Source organism: Urocitellus parryii, chromosome 1 (genome assembly GCF_045843805.1).
Source record: "Urocitellus parryii isolate mUroPar1 chromosome 1, mUroPar1.hap1, whole genome shotgun sequence".
NCBI classification, from domain to species: Eukaryota; Metazoa; Chordata; class Mammalia; order Rodentia; family Sciuridae; genus Urocitellus; species Urocitellus parryii.
This window is the reverse complement of record NC_135531.1, coordinates 275,854,513-275,864,637: the sequence shown is the minus strand read 5'-3', so window position 1 is coordinate 275,864,637 and position 10,125 is coordinate 275,854,513. Positions and strand designations below refer to the sequence as shown.

Sequence of the window (10,125 nt, the reverse complement as noted above, 5' to 3'; positions counted from 1 at the left end):
CAAACCAAACAAAAAAAATCCCTGGTTAGGCAGAGATAACGGGAAACCCCGGAGGGCAGGCCTTCTACCTCTGGAGGAGGATCATTTGTGGGCCCTCTTGGTCACACAAGTGGGGGGGCCGTTGACTTTTTCTTAGGGGCTGACCCACACTTTTGTTTGTGGGCATGGCCAGTACCTGCTGGGATGCCACACTATGGGGTAAAGATCCCGGGACTCTCTGAAAGCACAACCATCCAGATCCCAACCCCAATCCTAAGATGCCAAGGCAGGGTTACCATCCAGGTGCGCCAGGACTATTCCAGAAGCGGTGGCAGGAAGGGACAACGAGGCCCCTGAGGTAAATCACCTGGGATGGGGGTGGTCACAGGGGGATCCAAGCTGGCGTCCTGTTCTCAGCTCAGAGGGGAGGGCTGAGGCCAGCGTGGAATATGGCTGCTTCTAGACACCTCCTCACGCCCAGCCACCTGCCATGGGCCATGCCTTGGGAAATGTGGACTAAAAAGAGCTGTCAACCTGAACCCAGACCCCCAAGGCCATCCCAGCTCTGGGGGCAGCAGCAGCCTCCTGCAGGAGACCAAACTTCAACAGTGACACCTTGTGACAGTGTGGAGAAGCGGCAGCCAGGGCGGGGGCCATGTGGTGGGTGAAGGGACCCTGGTTCTTCCGAGGTCAGGAAGCAAGGCTGGCCACCACCCCTTGGGGCTCTTGGGACTCAGGGGATCCCTCCTTGGACACACAGGGCTGGAGCAATGAAGTGAGGCTCGGAAAGAAATGAGGTGAGTTTTAGGGAGAACAGCTGTGCACAAGATGTAACACCAGGGTGACCTGCTCCTAAGAGCAGGTGACAAAAGCAGGGACACAGCGGGAGAAACCAAAGGTCAGCCTGTCCCGGTCCCATTTCCAGTCATGGTTCCTCATGGTATTCATGACTACTGTCTTCTCCCACTCTCAGTGGATGACCTTCCCTGACCTTCTAGGCAAGTTCTAGGGGGGTCTCTAACTGTCACCCCATAAAGCACCTCCAAGGCCTACCCCTCCCTGCAGAGCCACCTTTGGCACCGTTGTGAATCCAGTTTCCACTTCAAACCTTCTGTCTCTTCCTGTTCTTTGTCACCTACTCTTAACAGGGGGTCACTCCTAGTGCAATATTGGCCACAGCAGTTCTTCCCAGGCCCTTTTACCTTTAAATCAGAAGCACAGCTGTCCTTCACAGGAACCAGGAGGGAAGCAGTTGTCATAAAATTCCCAGAGCCTCTGAGATGGCAGCACCAGGTGGAAGTGCTGCGCCCTGGCCAGCCAGGCTGCATCTGAAATTAGCAACCTGGACCCAGGGGCCAGGCGCACCCTAACCCATCTCCTCACCCCTGCCTTCGGGAAAGTCTCCCGCAAGTTCTGGTCTGTTGTTCTTCATTTGAAAAAGGAATTGGGGATGTTCCTTGTGGGTACTGGGGCTTGGAAAAGGATACCCCCAAACCTGGCACTGTGACATGCTGAGAGGCCTGAGACACACCTCAGAATCCAGGTCCTTCTGACCTCCCCGTCCCTCCCAGGGACAGGCTTTCCGCAAAGTTTACTCATCTGCCTGAAGTGAGGATGCTCAAAACAGAAATAAATGAGTCATTCTGGTCCCTTCCCTTGAGTTTCCATTAAGTAAACTCACATCACAGGAAGAGAAACACACCTGTTCAGACCCGTCCCACACCACTGTCCTCTGTTTGGGACCCAGAGAGAATCATTTACAAATCACTCTCCATTCTGTGGGACCAACAGACCTTGTCACTGTATGTTCCCCAGTCCCAGGGGGCTCCCCTAAATGTTCATGATTCCCCTCAAAAGTATCCATATCGCCATTGCCCTGCCCTGTAGAAACCGGGGGGTGTGTTTCTGAAGGAGGCTGAGCGGCTCGGGGAACACACTGTGTGATTCCCTGGGCCCTTGTCACAGGCCAGCGGGGAGCTGAAGCTCCAAACCTGGGTTCTTGCATCCTGACAAAAGAAAACTCAGTCAGACACGAAAAGTCAAGCAAGAGAATTTTGTTATAAGTGAAAGTAAAGTTCAATTCAAGCATAAAGCATTCCTGAGGGTGGGTCGTCTCTTAGCAGAGAACACAGAGGAAATGGTGCTGCTTCCAAATGTACCCAGTTTGATGTTGGCTGGAGAGCTGGGGCCGCCTTCTGCAGGGTCTGCCAATCAGATATTTGGTTCCTCCTTCATGTTGGGCTGAGCGGGTAGCTTTTGAGCCTGGTGGTCCTCTCTGGAAGTGACATGAGGACCATCTATTCAGGGGAACTTTATCTACCGTCACTCCTGTGTTAGTGCAGGTGCTGGGGTCAAGGACCTGGCAGACTTCATCTTACTGCTCCTGCGCTCTCCATGAAATGTCCCTTCTGAAATACACTGGGAAACCGATGGCCATAAATTTTAACTTTACAGTGACCTCAGTGGACCCTGCCAGGAGTTAGCCCTGTTGGTCTTTCCTTTTTGACAATATTAATTGGCTCCTTTGTTCCCACCTGTTTATTCTCAGGGTTAGGACACCTGCTGGGATCCTAGCAGTACTTGATTGTTGTTAAAGGAATTCAAAGAACCACCTCCCCCACCCCAACCCTGCCACGTTACTAATTTGCATGTCACCGCTCGTTACTAACCACTGTGTTTTTCCCCTTCTGCAGGTTAATGAATGTGTATCCTTTTATTCTACTTAATGTCTTTATTGGCTTATCCCAGCAAACCTTCGCAGGGCAGAGGGGAAATTTGCCTTTGCCCCTACAAGGAGCAGATGTAGAGAGAGGCATGTAGAGAGGGGATGCTAGAGTTCTCGCTGAACATGGGATGAGACCACAAGCCCTTGTGTTTGGAGAGTAAACAAAGGGTGACCCTATAAGCCAAAGTTGGGGCTGGAAATGGTTTGTAACAAGACCTTGGGTTTGAAGCGAGCTCTAGTACAGATGTGGAAACTGAGGCCTGAGGAGGTGTGAACAGCACCAGTTTTCTGATTCCTAAATGTGATAGTGTAAAATATAGAGTTGGCCTTCCTCCTAATTCCTGGAATACACCTCCTAAAATCCAAGGACTCTCCAGATGATGAGTCTTTCGCATGCTAATGAGATGACTGGCGACTGGCAACCCTGGGTAGCTTCAGGAGGGCTAATCCCTGGAAAAACCAAGAAGACAGAAGAGAGTTGGGACTTTGGGACTCCCCCCCACCCCGCCCCCGCTTCCATGGAGGGGAGAGGCTGAAGGTCAAGTCCATCATCAGTGGCCAGTGACTTAATGAGCCACACCTTGTACTGAAGCCTCCACAAAACCCTGAAAGGTCAGTTTGGGAGCCTCCAGATAGTCCAACACATGGAGGACAATCTCCTGGAGGTGGCTCACCCTGAGAGCCCATGTGCCCTGTGCCCCTTCCCTGGTACCTTACCCTGTGCCCCTCTTCAGCGGGTGTTCTTTGCTGTCCTTTGTAATATCCCTTAGAATAAGCCAATAAACTTGACCAAAGTGCTTCCCCGAGTCCTGTGAGTCTCTCTGGCCAAATCAATCCAGCCTGAGGAGGGATCGTGGGAATCCTGATTTACAGCCTGCTGGTCAGAAGCACAGGAAGACAAGCTGGGGCCGGTGACATCTGAAGTGGGGGCCGTCTTGGGGACTGAGCTGTGGGATCTGATGCTACCTCCAGGTACAGAGTGTCAGAACTGACGTGGATCAGAGGACAACCAGCTGGTGTCCATGGCTGTGGCATGCTTGCTTGCTGGTGGGTAACCCCTGCCCCCGTGTCCCCTCCACACTTGGTCATAGAGGTCTTCTGCATGGATCATGGGATGAGACACTTGAGGTTGCCCCTGTGCGCTATGCACCCACTCCTGGCATGACAACATCCTGACCTCCACTTAGGCTCTGTGCCCTGGCTCACCCTCTTCACTCCAAGACCCTCTTGGGGCTCTTCAAAGGCCCTGAGCCATCAGGGGTGAATCCTTTTCACCCCAATAGAGGTCAGCACAACCCAACTGCTGGTCTCCCCTGCCCTTTGCTCCTGGTGGAGGTTCTCTGGTGTTGGTGGCACTCATTTGGTTCCCCTCCTGCTCTACAGGGCAGTGGGGTGGTGTTAATCCTCCCTCCCAGGGAGTGCTTATATTCCTCTTGGCCCCACCCAGTGCCTGGCACAGGCTGGCTGCAGAGCAGAGTGATGGATACTTGGTGATTGGCAGCTGCAGTCATACCTGGGCCCCAGGCTTGCTTTACAACAGGATGCAATTGTCATCAGCACTTGCTGTGACAGCAGGGTGTAGGGGCTTTCCCCTGAACCTCTCCTTCCTGACCATGTGCAGGGAGCCTCCACAGTAAGAGTGATTCAGAAAGTGCTGAGTCTCTGCAGCTGAGCCAGGAGGGATGTGATGGCTCTGGAAGTTGCTGGTGACTCAAACTGTGTATCAGGGTGATGAGGAGACAGACACCCAAGTCGCAGGGGACAATTTGAGATAAAAATATCCCATGAAATGTGAAAGTGGAAAGGAGTAGCATTTCCAGATTTAAACATGAGTTACCTTCTGTGAAATTAAAATAGGCCTTTATTTTTATTTTTTTTTTAATTTTTTTTATTTATATGGACCTATTATTATTTGTTTCTAAATGGGACTATGTCTATGCATCAAAGTCATGTAAAAATGGAAGCGTTTTTATATACAGGTCAGGAGAAAATATCACCCTTCCTTCTTTTTAAAAATCTCATCACCTAGATGATTCAGGTTAATTATTTTTTTTTTATTGTTGGTCGTTCAAAACATTACATAGTTCTTAATACATCATATTTCACAGTTTGATTCAAGTGGGTTATGAACTCCCAATTTTACCCCGTATACAGATTGCTGTATCACATCAGTTACCCTTCCATTGATTGACATATTGCCTTTCTAGTGTCTGATGTATTCTGCGGTCTGTCCTATTCTCTACTATCCCCCCTCCCCTTTTCTCTCTCTACCCCTTCTACTGTAAATCATTTCTTCCATTTGTATTATCTTGCTTACCCCTCCTTTCCTCTTATATGTCATTTTGTATAACCCTGAGGATCGCCTTCCATTTCCATGCGGTTTCCCTTCTCACTCCCTTTCCCTCCCACCTCTCATCCCTGTTTAATGTAAATCTTCTTCTCAAACTTTCGTCCCTACCCTGTCCTTGTTTACTCCCCTTATATCAAAGGGGTCATTTGGTATTTATTTTTTAAAGATTGACTAGCTTCACCTAGCATAATCTGCTCTAATGCCATCCATTTCCCTCCAAATTCTATGATTTTGTCATTTCTTAATGCAGAGTAATACTCCATTGTGTATAAATGCCACATTTTTTTATCCATTCATCTATTGAAGGGCATCTAGGCTGATTCCACAATCTTGCTATCGTGAATTGTGCTGCTATGAACATCGATGTAGCAGTGTCCCTGTAGCATGCTCTTATTAGGTCTTTGGGGAATAGACCGAGAAGGGGAATAGCTGGGTCAAATGGTGGTTCCATTCCCAGCTTTCCAAGAAATCTCCATACTGCTTTCCAAATTGGCTGCACCAATTTGCAGTCCCACCAGCAATGAACAAGAGTGCCCTTTTCCCCGCATCCTCTCCAGCACTTATTGTTGTTTGACTTTCTAATGGCTGCCAATCTTACTGGGGTGAGATGGAATCTTAGGGTAGTTTTGATTTGCATTTCTCTGACTGCTAGCGATGGTGAGCATTTTTTCATGTACTTATTGATTGATTGTATGTCCTCCTCTGAGAAGTGTCTGTTCAGGTCCTTGGCCCATTTATTGATTGGGTTATTTGTTATCTTATTGTCTAATTTTTTTAGTTCTTTGTATATTCTGGTTATTAGGGCTCTATCTGAAGTGTGTGGAGTAAAGATTTGTTCCCAGGATGTAGGCTCCCTGTTTATCTCTCTTATTGTTTCTTTTGCTGAGAAAAAACTTTTTAGTTTGAGTAAGTCCCATTTGTTGATTCTAGTTGTTAACTTTTGCGCTATGGGTGTCCTATTGAGGAATTTGGAGCCCGATCCCACAGTATGTAGATCATACCCTACTTTTTCTTCTATCAGATGCCGTGTCTCTGGTTTAATGTCAAGCTCCTTGATCCATTTTGAGTTAACTTTTGTGCATGGCGAGAGATAGGGATTCAGCTTCATTTTGATGCAAATGGATTTCCAGTTTTCCCAGCACCATTTGTTGAAGATGCTATCCTTCCTCCATTGCATGCTTTTAGACCCTTTATCAAATATAAGATAGTTGTAGTTTTGTGGGTTGGTTACTGTGTCCTCTATTCTGTACCATTGGTCCACCCGCCTGTTTTGGTACCAGTACCATGCTGTTTTAGTTACTATTGCTCTGTAGTATAGTTTGAAGTCTGGTATCGCTATACCGCCTGATTCACACTTCCTGCTTAGCATTGTTTTTGCTATTCTGGGTCTTTTATTATTCCATATGAATTTCATGATTCTTTTATCTATTTCTACAAGAAATGCTGCTGGGATTTTGATTGGCATTGCATTAAACTTATAAAAAAGGAGCGGTATAGTTGAGTGAAAATGCAATTCATGCACAAAACCCATAGCAATAAGTTCTCAATACCCCACACTGCTATCTGACGTAGGCAATAAAACAGTATTTAAATGGAGGGGAAAATAACCTAACACTAAGTTACAGAAAAATATCTATGGAAAGAGATCATAAAATGGTACTTCCTTGGCATTAGTCTATAATTTAACTTAACATAACATTGAAGAAATGATAGCTTGATATACTCAGCCTGAGATCAAATTTGTCATGGCAACATTGGCAGGTTGGACCCTGATTCTTCAAATATTACATTGCCTTAGTTAACAAAAAAATCATACATTTTAAAATTACAGAATAGAGGATATAAATAAATGTCAATGTAAAGTGTGCATGCAGTCAACTGCATAATATACAAGCAATATCTATGTTTAATAATCATCTTCTTTGGCAGGCCAGAATCCAGCTGGACATGCAATATGTACATATCAAAATCCATATTGTGTTCATCATATTGAAAGCAAGTGAAAATATATATATATATATGTATATACTGTATATACACACATATGTATATAGATGTATATACTGTTTTCATATATTAACAAATATATATGTATATGTATATATTAAAAGTGGATTTCATCTTTGTCAGATTCAGGTGATTCAGGCCTTGAAACACTAAAAATATCCTGACAGGGTATTTGGGGAGGTACTTGGAGTGGCATTTGGGATTTGGGAGAAGAAGTCTGGGGTACGCTTTTTTCTGACAGTATTTTTAAGATTTCTGCCAGCTGCTTTTCCAGGGCAGTCATTCTGCAGCTTAGCTGCTGGATGTCCTCCTTGAGTTCATGTTTGACTTCCTGCAGCGTGGTCTGTAAGGCCTGCTCAGGGATAGGATAAAAGGGGTGCTTGGCATCCGCCTGAATGGGACTGTGCTCCAGGGGACTTCGGGCCTCACCAGCCTTGTCCAAACGAAGGTCACTTTTTGTAATTCCACTGTCACAAGAATCCGTTTTCCGTAATGGGTTTTTGGTCACACTATTCTCTCAGTCACTGCCCTTGGGGTCCTCGGACAGGAGCCCCAGGGACTCAGCTTTGGTGACATTATTCCAGTCTTCCTTCTTCTCCTCATGGGCCCCCATATTGTTCTTGAGCCGCAGCCACCCTTTCCCGTTTCCATTTTTCATTCGTATGGGGCTGTTGACTTTGAGACATTTGGGGTCAGCACCACCATTGGGCTTGAGTTCCATGGCATCGCGGTTGTTCTGCTTGAGGGATTCACTGGTCTTCACATAGGCCAGAGATGTCTGGATGGGAGTAATCTGCGACACGGTCACCACACTGGTGCCCGTGATGGAGGCTCCGTTCTGTAAGGAGCGGCTCTCCACCTGGAGCTGGCTCCTCTCGGGGTCACTCTGCGTGGAGCCCTGATTCCGCAGCTCCTTCTGCTGCTTGAACTTCTGGAAGAGCTTCCTGACTGGGTGGTCCACGGGGATGCTGAGAGTCACCTCGTTCTTCTGCCTGAGGCGTTCCTCCTCCTCCTTCTTCACATCGCTGATTTTTCGGAAGATGTTCCGCTTCCTTAGATTGCAAGTAAGAGTGAGGTTCCTCGAGAAGGAGTTTGCGAAAGCTGTATAAAAGTCAAGGACTTTGAGCAAGGCTTCTCGCTTGATGATGTGCAGGTCACAGTACGTCAAGGCTCGGACGTTGGCATATGCATGAGCAAGGGTGGTTTCCTTCCAGAAGATGTCCCCAAACACATCACCTTTCCCTAAAATAGCCACCACCTCGTCATCCTGGATGACTTCCAAGGATCCCGACACCACAAAGCAGAGGGCATCTACACTTTCTCCAGCGTGGTAAATGAGGTCCCCAGGAGCACAGTGAATGGTTTGGAACTCTACTGCCAAGGCTCGCAGACACCCATCGCTGGCCAATCGAAAAGCAGGATGTTCATTAAAAACCTTCCGGTTTAGATGAACACAGATATCAGCTCTCATGTCCTTGGGACAGATGGAGAGGACCTTTTCTGTGTCAATTCCTTTTGACATGGACCATGTTGAAACAATATAATCCATGACTCGTTCACTAAGGCCTTTTGGGACCTGATAGAGCTTCAGAAAGTCCCGAACATTATTCAGCATCTCGTAGTATCGGTTGGTGTTGGCATACATTTGCTGAAAAATTGTGGTGACATTTCCAAAAATAGTTGCATAAAGAAGAGAGCCAACCATCATCATGGCCACTGAAAACATCTTCTCCACATCCGTGGTAGGAGCTATGTTTCCAAATCCTATGGTTGTAAGGCTTGTCATGGTAAAGTAGAGAGATGACACGTACAGTGAGTCCTTGCTGGGTCCTCCTTCCCATATCCCTGCGCTGGTGTTGTACCTGTAGGGAGTCCCAATGCTCAAGGCCAGCTGGTAGAGCCAACTGTCTATCTGGATGGTGTTGGTGACCTCGTCGATGACCTCGTAGTCTCCAATGCTGTACCATATGCAGGCCAACCAGTGGGCAACGAGTCCGAACACACACACCAGGAGCACAAGGACTGCCGCCCCGTACTCTAGGTAATGGTCTAGTTTTCTGGCAACACGGCCCAGGCGTAAAAGACACACCACTTTCAAAGAACTGAAGAGGCTGCTGATTCCCTCATCCACGTTTTCAAAGGCATTGATGATGTCATAAGGTAAACAAGACAGCAGATCGATCACAAACCAAGTTTTCAGATAGTTCATCCTTATGAGTTTAGGGTCAGAAATGACCTCGCCACTGGGCCCCACAAAAGTTGTGTGGAAATTTAATACAATATCAACCAGAAAAATAACGTCCACCACACTGTCCAGTACCAGCCAGGCTATGTTGTTCTGCTTCGTTTTGAAAGAAACGTTGTAAGGAACCATAATGGCGGTGTAGAAGGTAAGAATTAAAATCACCCAGTCCCAAGTAGTTTTAAAAGCACAATAGTGTAAAATAATGTGTGGTGGCGTCTTTGGCGCTTCTTGTTTGTACTGAGGAAGGATATCTGATCCCAGCTGAAGGACTTCAGCTAATCTTGAATGCTTGTGGACCACCTCTGTTTTATTCATTGGCGTAAGCTGCTGCAAAACACTTCGGCTATTTGTCAAAGCCCTTGTCAATCGGGCAAATTTTGTCCAACCTTTTGTTGAATCATCCTCTATCGGCTGCTTGAACAACGTAATATCCTTGAACGTGCACAGGAACAGGACTACCTTCTCATGTTCATTTCTTATTGGTGCAATTTGCATGTAAAACCAAACAGGGGTCCTGTTTTTTTTGTACAAAAGAACTTCAAAGCAGTTTGACTCGTAGTTGTCAAAAGTCTGCCTGACTTTCTCAATGGTCTTCTTGTCGGTCAATTCCCCATACATAAAACTGCAAGTGCTGCTTTTCTGCATGACGTCAGCTCGATGATACCCAGAGAGTTTACAAAAACCGTCATTACTGTAAACTACAGGCCAATCCACAATCTGGGCATTTCCCAGTAAGAAACTTGATTCACTGGAGGGCCTGACGATGTTCTCCAAAAATGTGTTCTGCGGTGCCACCAGCCCTCTCTTGCCCCCCAGCAT

At 46.9% G+C, this 10,125-nt stretch overlaps 1 pseudogene; it reads right to left on the bottom strand.

The window, feature by feature from the left end:
• Positions 1 to 7,158: 7,158 nt before the first annotated feature.
• On the bottom strand, positions 7,159 to 10,125 carry LOC144255288 (voltage-gated delayed rectifier potassium channel KCNH5 pseudogene; annotated as a pseudogene).